The sequence below is a fragment of the Corvus cornix genome, chromosome 7, assembly GCF_000738735.6.
Source record: "Corvus cornix cornix isolate S_Up_H32 chromosome 7, ASM73873v5, whole genome shotgun sequence".
NCBI classification, from domain to species: Eukaryota; Metazoa; Chordata; class Aves; order Passeriformes; family Corvidae; genus Corvus; species Corvus cornix.
Window position 1 is genome coordinate 17761388 of NC_046337.1, and position 15282 is coordinate 17776669.

General features: G+C 38.5%; 1 protein-coding gene and 1 long non-coding RNA gene across 7 annotated transcripts in view; one reads left to right on the top strand and one right to left on the bottom strand.

Annotated features, from left to right (window-relative positions):
• The window catches only part of LOC109145693, a 30497-nt gene extending 30321 nt beyond the window's left edge, over positions 1-176 (top strand). For all 3 annotated transcript variants that reach the window (XR_005602354.1, XR_005602355.1, XR_002047329.2), the window contains one exon: positions 137-176. This is a non-coding gene — a long non-coding RNA (uncharacterized LOC109145693). The remainder of the gene's footprint in view (positions 1-136) is intronic.
• Positions 1-15282, bottom strand: part of FIGN (fidgetin, microtubule severing factor) — a 106228-nt gene that overhangs the window by 35306 nt on the left and 55640 nt on the right. The gene's annotated exons all lie outside the window — the stretch shown is intronic.

Here is a 15282-nt window from a genome sequence, read left to right on the forward strand (position 1 = left end):
AGAGAATGGTGAAAAAGTTCTAATTGTGTTTATCTGACCTCCATTTGCAGTGTTGCTAAATATATCAGAAGATGCAAAACTAGTAAATAAAACAGCAGAAAGTTTCTCACTGTAAAATGAATCTTCTCCAATACAGGAACTCAAAAGAAAAAGGATCACAGAATGGATCAAGTTGGAAGGGACTACAGTGGATCATCTGGCCCAACCTCCCTGCTCAAGCAGGGCCATCCCAGAGCACATGGCATAAGATTGTGCTCAGGCAGTTCTTGAATATCTTCAGTGAAGGAGACTTCAAACCTATTTGGGCATGAATGAAAGTTGCCATGGCATTGCACAGACTTTAAGAGTAATTCTAAAATTTTGCTTTCCATTTCTACAGTTTTCAACTTTGGGTTAGGCTATTTTCTCTTTGAAAAAGATACTCCCAGTGGAGTCATAGAATTTCATCATTACTCTACTTATTTGTTGCTTTTCTGCAATTTTCTTACTAAAATTAACTGTGTTAGCACTGTAAGCATCTGAACTTTGTTAATTAGCTATATGTAAAAAAAATGTCCTCATACAAGCTACCCTCTGCAGTATTTCTTTTTTCACCTGTTCTATGAGATAATGTAGCACTGTGCCATGGAAAAAAATGAATAAAATCCTTTTGTAGCTAAAAATATACATATGTTCTTCTTTTGTTAGCTTTCCCTTTTTCTTCAATCTAAACTACAAGACATTTTGACTTATAATTGAATTTTTACTGTGACGTTTGTTTTATGATATTTGTTTCTTAAATCTCTTTCAGAACCCTATAGAGCTGATATACACACCAGTGTCTACTCAAAGTAACAAAAGTGCAATCCAGTGGAATTAAATGCAGCTGAGTTTTGATGCTATAATAATCTTGTAAATACAGCTTCATTGGCAAACAGTGGTAAGAAAATCTCAGGAGGCTCAAGTAAAATCTGTTTGGTTCAAAGAAGCATCCTAAAATTTATTTTTTTCTACTGAAAACTATTCTCCTTTTTCCTCCCTCTCCATACAGAAGTTGTTCATTTAGAACAGGCTAGTTTTACACCTCAAGATGACAGAGAAGAGGGCATCCTGATGGTCCAGAGAGAACAGCAGCATCTTTTCTTGTAGTAAAGGCTGTAAGGTACAAAGAGGATGACTTTGGTATGAATGATTTGTGGAGAAGAGTTGTGAGCATGCAGAAAGAACAAAAACTGGGACAGTGTCTTTTCATCAGATATGAAGGAACAACATTCCTAGTTCTAAAGGACCCCAGCTCTCACACAGAGCCTGGGACAGTGATTCTCTATCAGAAATTCAGGAAAAAAATACTTTCCTTGCTCCTCCCCATTCTACACAGTAACTCAAAGCAATTGATTTCAAAGTAGGCTGAAGCCTGGAGAACTTAACAGCTCAGACATAAAGGTTCATCCCAAACCCTTCCCACCTGCCATGATTACTATCAGTCATTCTTACTAATTAAGAATAAAACAGACATTTCTTACATCTAGCTGTGGGGGCAAAAATATTTCCTGTGAGACATACAGATAGGAACTTACTTGGCAAATACTTCTCTCCAGAAATAACTTCTTAGCTACTAACAAATAAAGTGGGCCAGGTCCTAGTCTCCAGCCTGGAGGACATGTGGCACAGTATGGAGGTTAGTGGTCTTGAGCCCACACTTGAGTGCATGCACTGGCTCCATTTAGCTTATATGGATGTAGCCTGGGAGACTCCAGAGGAATAGCAAAACTTCAAAGAATTTCACTGATTAAGTTACTTAGTAATGACAGTGAAATATCTATGTCAATTTCCTATGTATTAGACATTTATTTTCTCATGTGTAAGATACATGGTAGGTCAACTTAAAACACAGTCAGACATATTCCAAGTTTTCCAGAAGTCTTCATTGGAACTTCTTTTAGTTATAAAAAAATTAAGTCCAAAACAGAGAAAGAGCCATCAAAAAGCCTGAGAAAACTTTTCAGAAAGGCAAATTCTGAGTTTTACCTTTTGCAATACAATTTGCATCTACACAGTTTCCCTAAATTTCTGTTGAGATCTCTCCCTTTACTAATGAGCACACATCTCTGCATATACTAGTGGTAAACTAGAAAAGAAAGGAAGACTGTTGGGAGAGGCACATATTTTCCACATCTGGATTTGATTTAAAGGAATGGGAAAAATCAAGAAAACAGGGTCACAATAACGGCTTAAAGAACAGAGGGGAGAATACAATGGACATCTAGAAGAAAATACTAATTTTGATGCAAATAACCATCAATTAGATGGCATGATTCATGAATAGACTCATCAGGGAACTGGGCCCAATCAGTAAGAAATACTTTCAAGGTTTGTTGCTCTGCTACTTGTGTTCTTAAACAAAATGGGAAAGTTTGGAGTGCTGCATGATGAATAAAGCTATTGCAGGAAAGCAAAATATATTGAAAGAGCAGGCAGGGCTGGAACACAGATAGCAAAATGCATGTGCTCTTTAGGAAAAACAGAAATAGACAGAAAGGGGTGTTTGATGACGTTATAGACTGTGAAAACATAAAAAGGGATAGTTGGCTAAAACACTCAGGTCATGACAAAATAATAACATGGGAGGGAAAAAAATGAAGTGTGCTGGAGCAGTCATAGAAATTATTCATTAAATCTCCACAATTTTATTGGGACTTGGTGGGAATTGAGGGGGAGTCACTGGTATTTAAGGAGGCAGAAGAGGTAAATTGATCCAGACAATAATTCTTCTATTAGTTCAAGGTTTAAATACATATAACAAAAATGGGATGAAGCTCACAACGGGTGATGTAAGGTAATTTTGGCCAAGCTAATTTCTTTGATAATATGGCTGATTTTAAGCAAAGGAAATTATTGAATCATCTAACTGCTCATCAGCACATATATATATATATATATATATATATATATACATGTTACCTTGTGCATTAACAGCTGGAAAAATAGGAATTAGTAGAAGGACTGTAAATTAGTTAGGGAAATACTAAATGGGATATAATGACAGTATTAAAAAGACATCTAATGAACTGAAGGAAGCCTGGTAATGAAGCTCCTCATAGATCAGTTTGCAAAACTCTCCTGAATTCATTACTGAGTATGAATATAACAAGTAGAAACACACAGTGGAAGTTTGCAGATGACATAAAATTAGGAGACACCACCAGTAGAAAGAAAAATCAAAACATCATACTGGTAAAATACCATGTTCCACGTAAACAGAGGTAATGAAGAGAAAGTAGTACTATCAACTATGAAATAACAGTGAAAAGAAAAAGGTACAGGTTGAAACTAAAGCACAAAGAAGAGAGAAAGTAAAAAAATCTGAAACATATAAACTGATTGGAAGATGTACTTTCACCAACTAATTTGATGTAAATATGAAAACAAGCTATGCAGTTGAAGAATATAAATTCAGGAAATTTTTTTCCAGATAGTATTAATGTCATTTCACAGCGAAACGTCACCAGAACACTAATTCTGATTTTATTCAGGGAAGATTAATTTAAACTGGAAAAAAAACAAGGAAGGGCTGTAGGAATGACACTGGGAATGAAGAGTGTGCATTCACAGAAAATAAAAGGCATTGGCTTGGTCTACCCTGCCAAGACTGAATAGGAATATGACTCTTCTGAAAAAACATAATCAGCAAAGCATATACACTGGAGATGAACTATTGAAGTCAAAAAGACAACATTGGCACAAGAACAAATAAGTATAAAACAGCCATAAATATTTTTATGCTGCAAATTAGAAGATTTGTAACTCCCAGGGCAATAACATTATTGAACAGCCAACTGGAGTCCTGAAGGACAAAAATAATTAGCTCATGTTAAGACACAGCTTTATCATTTTATATTATAATATATAGTGACAGTTGCAGACTGGACTTTGAGATTCCCTAAGCCCTTACGTGTTTTATATACCCATCTCAAAAGGGTTACAGAGCTCTTCTTAGCCTGTGGAACACTGGTGGGACTAGGCCAGTCATAAGAACATTAAGATAAAGACAGGAAATATTAACTTGGCACAGACCCACGCTAAGGAACGAACTATTGCTCCCAAGCTGGGCCCAGCTCCTCGGTATGCACCTCAGAAAATGGGCAAAATCCATTTCTGATAATGCATGTCCATATGGGGGTATATTTCAAGATGATTCTGGGTATGGAAAAGAGTAAATGTAAATATAAATATGAATACTTTTCTCCTCAGTCCTTCAGCATAATTCACTTCCTTGACCCAAGTTACCTAAAGGTTAAGCTCAGAACAACGTTGCAGAGCACAGCATTCCTTTAACTTGCATGGCAAACCCATTCCTTCTTAGAGATACACTGCCTGCTTCACTCCTATTTAAATACTAATGAACTTTTTTTTTTTTTTCTTTTCTTTTGACTTTATAATTCACTCATGCCTTCTGGTGTTGGCACCTACACTCGGTAAACCTCTGTTGGGTTACATGCAGAGACCTTCAAAATATTCATTTTGAAATATGTGTTTTCTGTTGGTTGGTGGGGGGTTTTTTGTTTGTTTGGGGTCTTTTTGTTGATTGGCTGGTTGGTTTGCTTGTTTGTTTTTAAAATAATTATCTTCAAATACAACATAGAGATTGTGCAAAGTGGTTTTCCTTTTATGAACTTCAAGCATGTGGCAGTGATCAAATGGGTACAGCTGTCCTTTAAGGACATTGGCAATTATTGTCATCATACCTCCTGTTAGGCAGTTCAAATTGCTTAAAACTTTGATAATGATTACTTGACTGCATTTAAATGAAGGTCGTTTACCCTTCCATTCCCTACTTATATAGCATCTTTCATGCAACATGCCTCAAGGCCCTTTCCAAAGAACACTAATCAGTACACAAAATTATATTGAAGCAAATAACCTTGTCACAAATTCCATTACACAGTAAAAGCTAAATAAAAAATAATAGCTTTCCTGTCTATATTTAAAAATATATATCCACTTAGTGTCAAGCTTTTCAAGTAGAAGAGAATGCCACAGAAGAGCACGAATCCTACCGCACAGCAAGGAAATGAAAAGTAAACTATTGCTACAAAATTGCTACCAATACTTGTTCTACCTTACCAATACAATGGGCAATTGCAAAAATGAGTATTCCTAAAATGCTGCCTCATTTTAAATTCAAAAATTTTTAATAGCAATTTCAAAGAAACAGCTGAAGCCATGTCCAAGAGGGCCAACCAGCCAGTGGAACAGACATTGCCTCATCTTGCAATAACTGTTTAAAGGTTTGAGAAAGGCAAGACTGGCATCAATCTCACATTTACTGAAGGAGAACTGCAACTGTTTTGCTCAGCCTGCCAGTTCCAAACAGAAGAAGGATTTCTTCCCATAAATAAAGGTAATTTCTTCTTGTCTATGTACACGTACAACCTCCTACACTAGCTCAGACTTGTGTGTACTTCCCTTGCCTGCAAGTCCAGACAGGGGAAAAGATGACTGATAATGTGACTCCCATTCCACAGTGGCCTTGTTGGCTACTTACTGGTAACACTGACACCAACTGTAAATACAGCAGACTCCACAAAATCCAGTAGGCTGAGTTACTACAAATTGACATAAGTAAAAATATCAAGTAAAAACATCCTGGAAATTACCTTTCCTCCAAACCAAAACAGTCATTTGATCCCCTTTAGTGGCAAACTCAACCCTTGTCACAAGTCTGGGACCACAAGCAGAAATTGCAGAAAAACTTCACAGACAAGAAGCAGAAATAACAAAAATCTTAGTTCACTGATAAGAAGTAGCATTGTGTTGATAGTATTATTTCTGCTGCAGAATATCACACACACACCACAGAAAACCAGCAATATGTTGCAGATAGGTTTTGTGGTAGCTTCTCATCTGAAAAAGCAGAAACAAAATGAAAACAACTGCAACCTTTCTGAAGAGAGAAAACATCTAAAAACTCAGAGGGCAGGAGTCACCCCATATCCCATCCAGTTTAACTCCTTTTTTGGATGACAGAAATATAACGGGGAAGGGGAAGAAAAGAAAGGGGTAGCAATAAAGATGTCCAGAAATAAGAGAGACTCACTCAAAGCTCTTAGCCAAGTATTTGCCTTATTGCTGATTTTAGCTTGTGAAAAACATGAAGTTGAGAAAATAAAATACAAATTAAAGAAGAGAAAACTTTTGGAAAATTCATTATGAAATTAGAGAGAAAACAACTGAAATACAAATAAATAAAACTCGCACTGCACAGTAATCCACAAGATGCCTGTGCTTAAAGTGATGAAACAATCTTTGTTCAGAGAGTCCAGTCTGCCAACGTTTAAACAGAGTTTGGCATACTACGCAGTGATCTTTTCACATACAAAAACAAACAGATTTTTCTTGTGCAAGCTACAAACCTCTTCTGCATTTCCAACTGAAATGATTTATTGGCCAATTGACACTTCTTGAATTAATTCTTCTTCAAGTATAACCTAGGAAATTCCATCTCCTATCAGTTATGTCAAATTTGACAGCCTCAGGTGAAATTTCTCCTTTCTTAATTATTTTATTATCCCATTAATTCTCTGAATCCATTACTAACATTCCCATGTCCCCCTCTGAAGAATTTATCTGCTTCCTTGATGTCTATAGCTTTCAAGAACCTCTCATAAGCAATGTCCTCCCTTGGCAATCTCTTTGGTATAATAAATATGTTTCACTACTGTCATTTCCCTTCAGAAAACAACTACTGCTTATGCATCAGTTTTTCTCCACCTTTCTGTTAGTCTCAATTTCAGAAAGAACAAACCAAATGATCCTCTCAGAGGCAGAGGTGCCTGATTTTCACTACTATGCACTGTGATAGTTACACAGACATTTCCTCACCCCAGGCCAAAAGAGTACTTTCGAAAATTGTACCTTGCAAATCATATATTACCTGCTGCCTATTGTTCCTCTATGACAATAAAAGGTGAAATGCACCACATTGCAAATTCATAGACTGAAAAAACCATGTGTGTTTGGTGGCCACGCTGAATAAAAGCACATAGTACAGATACCACTCTCAACACTGCTGGTCCCTGGGACAGGCTGCCCAGGGAGGCTGGGCACCTCTATTCCTGGAGAATGTCAAACCTCAACAGGACAAGACTGACTGATCCGACCTAATTTAAAATTAGCCATGTTCTGACCAAAAGTTTGGGGTGCCTTCCAACCCAACTTGCTTTCTGTGAATCCCTCAAGAATACTTGATCACTCCAGAAATACAGTACCTCAAGACTAGCTGTGTGCTGGATTCCCCATTGGACACATATTTTGTGCTCTTATTTCCCTTGTAGTCTGATACCAGACGCAAGAATTACAAAGACTGGATCTCTTCTCCCAGCTGTGTTGCCAGGAGATTTAAGAGACTATTCAGCTTCTGTTGGGCTGTAGCCATTTTTACAAGTTGTGAGAACAGGAAAGTAGGCTGGATCACACTGAACGAGGAAATGACCTCAAGGCAATATATAAGACAGTACAGTGGCTATCACCTGAGAAATGAGATAAAACATGGAAATATCCATTGTTTTGGATAATTCCAGAAGAAAAACGGTGAACAAAGCCACATAAAATGTCATCACGTTTGCCAAACGATCCAAGCTCTTTCTGGAACACAGGTTTTGGTTCTTCTAGAGAAGGCATTAGGTACCTTAGGGTATATTGCTCCCTCACAACACTGAAGGCAAAAACAGACTCTGCCTTGCCTTAATTGATACATAACCTAGAAATACTGCTGTCAATCTACTGGAGATTAGAAATAACTGAATCTCCCCACTTTATCTAAATTTTCTCTAGAATATCCTTATTTCTGCTGACTGAATTGTAGGATCATATACTTCATCTTCTTCAAGACCTTCTGTCCTTTTCCTACTCAGTTATGACACACCATCAAACCACTGTAGCACAGTTTCTCAGTCACAAGGATCAACTCAGTGCTTTTGGGGACAGTTCCTGCTCACAACTGCATAGAGATTATTTTAGACACAACTGGAAATGGCAGAGTCCCTTTGGGGTTGGCTTTTGTCAGCCTAGTATCTAATAAAGAATAAATATGCTAAGAGATCCAAGTATAGTATGCTTGAATAAAAAAGAAAAAAATAAGATATAAATCTATTAATGGCAGAAAATTAAAAAAAAAAACCAAACTCAAAAATAAACTGTAAATCAATTAAGCACAAAATCTGAGAGAACAAAGAGGTGCTTGAGGCTACCAAGTGCCTAATCCTAGAGAGCTCATTCTTCAAGATATTGAACATCACAGCACTGAGTTGGCAAAATAAGTATATAAATCACTGCAAAACCTTGTGTGTTTTCTATAAGAACGTGCCTACCCTAAAGTCAAATTGGAATTTCTTGAATTTGCATTTAGCAATCAAGACAGCAGCTTGCCAACCTGGTTCTTTTAAAATGCTTTTCCTTAGAGAAGATTCATATTGGTAAAGTATTCCACAATTGCATTTTCCCTGGAATTAATTAAACGATAACATTTTTCATAATCATACTTTTAAAAGGTGATTTTCAAAAATTAGAGAGAGACAATTAGTTTTTAGAACTTTAGATCAACACTGGAAAATATTTTTAACACAGGATTTAATCTTATCCACTTGGGTAAAAAAACTCCAAAAAATCAACACCTTAATGTAAAGTTTTATGGTTGAGGATGCAGTGATTATTTTGATTATCTGACAATCACAGATTTTGATTATTTGATAATTGCACAAGCAGGGCAGGTTTATTTTTTACTTTGCTACAAATGTGTTACCTATATTATTGCCTCTGCTAAAAGAGCTTGGACAGCCTGACTAAAGATTGTATATAATTCCCACAGTACCATCTTCATTGTCGTACAGTGTTGTATGTCACCCTCATGCCTCTGAGCTGCTATCATATGATAGATACTCTTAAAGGTGGTCACCACAACGATGCCACTTCTGGAGTAGAGTGACATGTGCTATTAGCACATGGCAGATTATGATCCCTGTGCAGAAGAATGCTGTCGGTCTAAAAGTACTGCTGAAGAAATACAGGTGATCTTCAGTAAAAGACAAACACGGCATCTTCATGACTGAAAAACCAAACCCTGCAACTCAGAACCATAAATGTTTAAGACTATAACTACTTATGATCTCACTTATTTAAAAGGTTTCATATCCAGTAGCAAGGTAACTTTACTACACTATCTGGACAATTGGTTTATCTCAGTGGAACTTAAGAGCACCAGACACAAACTGGCTGAACTGTTAACCTGAAAGTAACCATTCAGTATTGCCCTAGAATTAATTCCACTTTAACACGGAAAAGGGTTTCAGTGGGAAAAGCGCCAGAAGAAGAACCATCAAAACAGATCTCTGGAAATCACCAAAGAGTAGGAGTATTAATCTATCTGATTAATCTGTTGAGCTGTAATAGTTCCTCAAGGGCAGTGTGATGAATTGGTGAATGAACCTGGTGTCACTCTTCTGGCCCCTGCTCCAGAAGGATAGAGGTCTGTACAAAAAAGCTTGCTGGCAACAGCAGTGCTCCTATTTTCGCTGGACTGAAGAAAGAAGCTGGATACATCTCCAGACCCACTAGACGCTACCTTTGCTGAAAATTTTGTAATGCTTTCACCAGATCCACAGTGTCATTGGCAACACAGAATCATAGAAAGACTTGGGTTGGAGGTGGACTTGAAGATCATCTAGTTCCAACCACCCTGGCACAGGCATGCCATGCCCTTCCACTAGACCAGGTTGCTCAAAGCCCCAACGAACTTAGACTTGAACATTTCCATGGATGGGGCATCCACAACCTCTCTGGTCAACCTGTTCTTACCACCTTCACAGTAAAGAATTTTTGCCTAATATCTAAGCAAAACCTGCTCTCCTTAAAGCCATTTCCTCGTGTCCTATCACTACATGCCATTGTAAAAGGTCCCTCTACAGCTTTTTTGTAGGCCCCTTTAGGTACTGGAAGGTCCTCTAAGGTCTCCCTGGAACCTTCTCTTCTTCAGGATGAACAACTCCAACTCTCTCAGCCTGTCTTCAGGAGAGGTGCTCCAGCCACCTGATAATCTTCACAGCCCTCTTCTGGACTTGCTCCAACCTTATCGGGGGGCCCAGACTTGAAAACACGTCTGTAGGTGGGGTGTCATGAGTCCCAGAGTAGAGTGGCAGAACCACCCCCCTCAGCCTGCTGGTCACAATTAAGCACGGTTTGAAGCACTAGAGAGGAATAGTTTGCAATGATACATTACTAGAGCTATCATGGAAACTAATTCTAATGAAGGAATAAAATATATTCTGGTAATAAGGTCCATCAGAAGAAGTCTCTCTGCCAGGGAAGTAGCAGAGGATTTTGACAATCAGAGGAGAAAATCTATAGGATAAATATGATCATAACTGACTTTACAGATGCTATCAGCACATTAAAGCAGGTGCGCTACATTAGTACACCTTAACATTTTTGCCTTCTGCTGGATATCTGAATGTTGTAAACCACTAAGTCTGGGAAGGAAATGAGATTTCACTGTATTTCAGAGAAAATTCCCTGACCACTCTTTCAAAGAGGATAAACACATTTATCTCTTGCTTCTGGTCCCGAAGAGAAAACTTATTAAAGCTATCTAAAACTGAGATGCTGGAGAAAGCATGATGGCAGAGACAGCAGTATCTGTCAACCTCTAGTAAGGATTCTGGTGACTGAACAAAAATGTTTATGGTATCAGTAAACTCCTACGAGCATTTGGACTGACACCTATGGGCAAAAACTAAGACAAATGCCAGTTATTGCCAAGGAAAATCTGCTATTAAGTATTTTACAGACAAAATACAAGACAAAGGGAATAGACAGTAAATGATTATTGAATGAAACAGAGAAACTGGAACAAAAACTTAACATATCAAAATACGTTAAATTTAACATATCATATTCCAAGCAAAGACAAAATGATCCCAGTGACTTAAGAGTTCAAAAAAGCTGCTGATGCTGAATCATCTGGAGGCATAATTTCATCTGTGTAGATTCCTGATGTAGGAAATGCTTGCACAATTTCTGTCTTTTGAAAAGAGTATTTCCTATTGAGTCAAACAAAAACCTATCCTTTCTAAATCAGTTGGTCTCCACTTGGCAGCTGCATATGTGTAGAATATTTCTGAAAAGAAACCAGGCCACCAAAGGAAGCATCTTTTCTTTTACTAATTCACTTCTCAGTTTTCCTCTGTGCATTACATGCTTTTCCCCTGCTCTGTTGGGCACCTTGGCTCTGGAATCAAACACGGAGTCAATCATTTTGCAGCCTGACCCAGAATATTGCTTCCATATTCGGACAGAGGCCATTCAGTTATAATCAGTAACCAAGCCCTAAAAGTACACTGTTACTCACATTCATTCATTTCAGTAATATGAGTAAACAATCTTTAACTTCTTTCATCAACTCTCTACACAGTAACCACATCACACCAGCAGGAAAAAAAGTAAAGCCAAAAACAAACCATAAAAGTCCAAACAGATCTTTTGGAGCATGGTAAGATCATACTTTACAACACATTCTCCTCTGCAAAATAATAGTAGGTACCCCTCCCTTTAGTATCCTTCTTTGAAAGACAAATTTAGTCTTTACTTCTCATTTTCAAATGGGCACACATGCCATTCTCTAAACCTTTCACAACAGACTCCTACTTTCTCTGGTGCCTGTATATAGAAACCAGACTCCCATGAAATATCCCATTAGACTAAATTCCAGTTTCACCTAATGTCACCTTTCATTACCACAGGCAATTTAAAGCTCTGGCATTCTGCCATAGCTGAGGGGACAGAAACAACTAAAAGTTACTTTAGAAAAATTATTTCTCAAAAAAAGTCTAGGAAGAATGTGTAAGTCTACTCTCTCCATTCCCCCTCCCCAGCCCATCAGGAATTATTCCAAAATGTGAAGTGGTTTTCCATTTATTTACCCTTGCATTAGTAATAAAACTATTATTTTCTTAACTTTACAGGCCTACAAGGCATAAAGAATCTTGTAGGTAAACAAAAGGTGAAATCTGATGGAGCCAATCCTTAAGCTTGGAAATAAAAATACAGGTAATCAGATCTATCTTCTCTTGCATAGCTATCCCATGTCTTGTCAACCCAACACAGACAGCAAGAAGTAAAACAAGTATTTTCAACACAGAGGAGAGGGAAAGGAATCATCATCAGAGAGAGAAAATTTAATAAAATACTTTAAACAGAAATTACTTTAGTTACTGAAGACCAATAATGATGGTAAAAGAAGCAACCCAAAGAGCATGCTGATAGATCTTAAAGCTTTTTTCCTGCAGAGCATCATAAGAGAAGGCACTGAGAATTATTTTGCTTTATACTGTTCAATCATTCTATGTTTGTATGTTAAAAGTATGTACCCGATGGACTAAGTCCCAAGCCCAAGAGTCTTTACTGGACAATCTGTAGACCTGAATTAGAAATCACTCTACCAATGAACCAACCAGTTTGAAAGGCTTGCCTTCTTGTGGAGGCTAAGCCCAGGACAATGAACAGGCCAGCAATTACTGCCTGAAACCGTTATCATCCCAACTGCAAAGAACCATATGAAAAAAAGATCTTCCTTTGGCATAATAAGCAAAAATAATATTACAAAGTTATGTCTTGAAATAAAAACCAGACATTTCACATAAAATGGTTCCTGACTATTGTTAACTTCAAGTGAGGAAGATCTAGGACATGTTCTCCTTCCTCCCTACAGGGGAATTCTATTAAAAACATCAAATTCAAATCATGAGAATCTCATACATATTACAATGGGAACAAAATCTTCTAAGTTGAGAGAAGTAACTCCAAAGGAGTTAAAAAATAAGTTCCCTTACTGCAAGATGAATCCTTTAGTCTCTCTCCCTCGATTCCATCCTTCTTAAGATGAAGCTTGGAAGAAAAATCCAGTTAGATGGATACAAGAAGTTATACCTAGCCATCAAAATGTATCTTTCAGCAAGAGAATTTAAGGGAAGAGTAAAAAGGGTTTGAGGTTGAGCTGAAAGTTAGTTTTATAGCAGATGGTCAAGAAGCCAAATTTAAACAACCTTTGCTTTTATCAACACATAGTCTGAGAAATGTTGTAGAACAGAGACTTAAACAGGAATTTTGAACCTTTGATATGCCTAAACAACTTCTCTTATCTAACTGAGGAGCAGCAGAGTAAAACTTTTGTAGTAACTCATGCTTTGCCTAAGAATCTGTAAACCGGTCATATTCAAATATGATGGGATAGCCCATTTAAACAAGTTCTTTGGGATCCTTGGGGTTGGATCAAAGTCTAGAATGAAAGTATTTAGCTAGTAGCTACAGAGAAATTATCTGAAATGGGTTAGGGGAACTAAAGTTTATAAAGGAAAGATTTAAGACTTGGACACTGTATTAAGCCAAGTCCCACATGTGAGTTGCCTCATTCTTTCCTCTGGACATCTGATTAGTCCCATTCCACTACAGCAGCAAGTTGTAAGATACTTTATAAGTGCACCAAGCCATTCTCAGTGCTACTCAAACAACGTAAGAATATTATCTTTGATGTGAAGTAACTACTTAGGTGGATGGCTACATATCACTAAAATCTTGTTGCACGACATATCAGAAATCTCATTCAGAGCAAGTGACAGAGATAAGGAAATCAGCAGAGGCAGAAACTAAGGAAAAATTTTAAAAAGTGAAAAAGAGAAATACAGGAATAAGAGAAGGACTTATATCCATCTCACTCCTACCATTTTGATGCCAATGCCAGCAAGAGATTATGAGAGCCTGGAGGGGGATCTCAGATCAGCAGGAGAGCAGAAGAAGAGCACAAAGGAATTCCAGCCACTCCAGGAAGTAAGTCAGCTTCACTGGGGATCCAGTTTAAATGCCCCTATGCAAATTCATGTAGAATGGGGAATAAACAAGAGGAGGGAGAGATCCTAGCTGCAGGGCTAGGATCTTATTGTTATCACAGAGGCATGGTGGAATAGCTCCTAGGACTGGAGTGTGGGAATGGAAGGATACAGGCTCTTTAGGAAGGACAGAAAAGGAAGAAGAGACGGACGTGTCATTCTCTACATCAGTGACCAGCTGGAGTGCGTGGAGGTCTGCCTGGGGATGGATGAGAAGCCGACTGACAGCCTATGGATCAGGATTAAAGAGACAACAAGAACAGATGACATTATAGTGGGGGTCTGCTACAGGCTGCCTGATGAGGAACACCAAGCAGATGAGGCCCTCTGCAGACAGACAGAAGCCTCATGTTCCTAAGCCCTGGTCCTCATGGGGAACTTCAACCTCATACCTGTTAGAGACACAACACAAAAGGGCATAAGCAATCCAGGAGGTTCCAGGAATGCATTGAGGATAATTTCCTTCCCCAAGAGATAAAGAAGCCAATGAGGAAAGGTGCTACACTGGACCTGGTTTTCACCAACAAGCTGGGCTGGTGGGGAATGTGAAGCTCAAGGGCAGCTTTGGCTGCACCATCTACGAGATGGTGGAGTTCAAGATCCTTAGGGCAGCAAGGAGAGCACACAGCACGCTTGCTACCTTAGACTTGAGGAGAGCCTCTTCAGGGATCTTCATGGAGAGTACCATGGGATAAAGCCCTGGTGGGAAAAGGGGCTGAAAGAAGCTAATTAAAATTCAAAGATTACCTCTTCCAAACTCAGGAAAAATGCATCCCAACAAAGAAGATGTCAGGCAAAATATGTCAGGAGACCTGTGTGGATGAAGGGTGCTCCTGGACAAAGTCAAAAAGGAAGCCTACAGAGGATGGAAGCAAGGACAGGGAGCCTGGGAGGAATACAGAGCAATTGTTCAATCCACCAAGGATCAGGTTAGGAAAGCTAAAGTTCTGACAGAATTAAGACTGACCAGGGATATCAAAGGCAAGAAACAAACCTTCCATAGGTATGCCAGTGATAAAATAAAGATGAAGGAAAATGTGGGCCCTCTCTGGAAGGAAATGGGAAACCTGATTACCTAGGACATGGAGGAGGCTGAGGTACTCAACAGCTTTTTTGCCTCAGTCTTCCCCAGCAAATGCTCCAGCCCCACTACCCAAGTTGCAGAAGGCAAAGGCAGGGACTGGGAGAACGAATAACCACCTGCGGCAGGAGAATACCTGCTGTAGGTTCAAGAACATCTAAAGAACCTGAAGGTGCCTAAGTCCATGGGACCCAATGAGACACATCAACAGGTCCTGAGGAAAGTGGCAGATTAAGTGGTTAAGCCACTATTCATCATGTTTTACAAGCCACAGCATTTTGGCAAAGT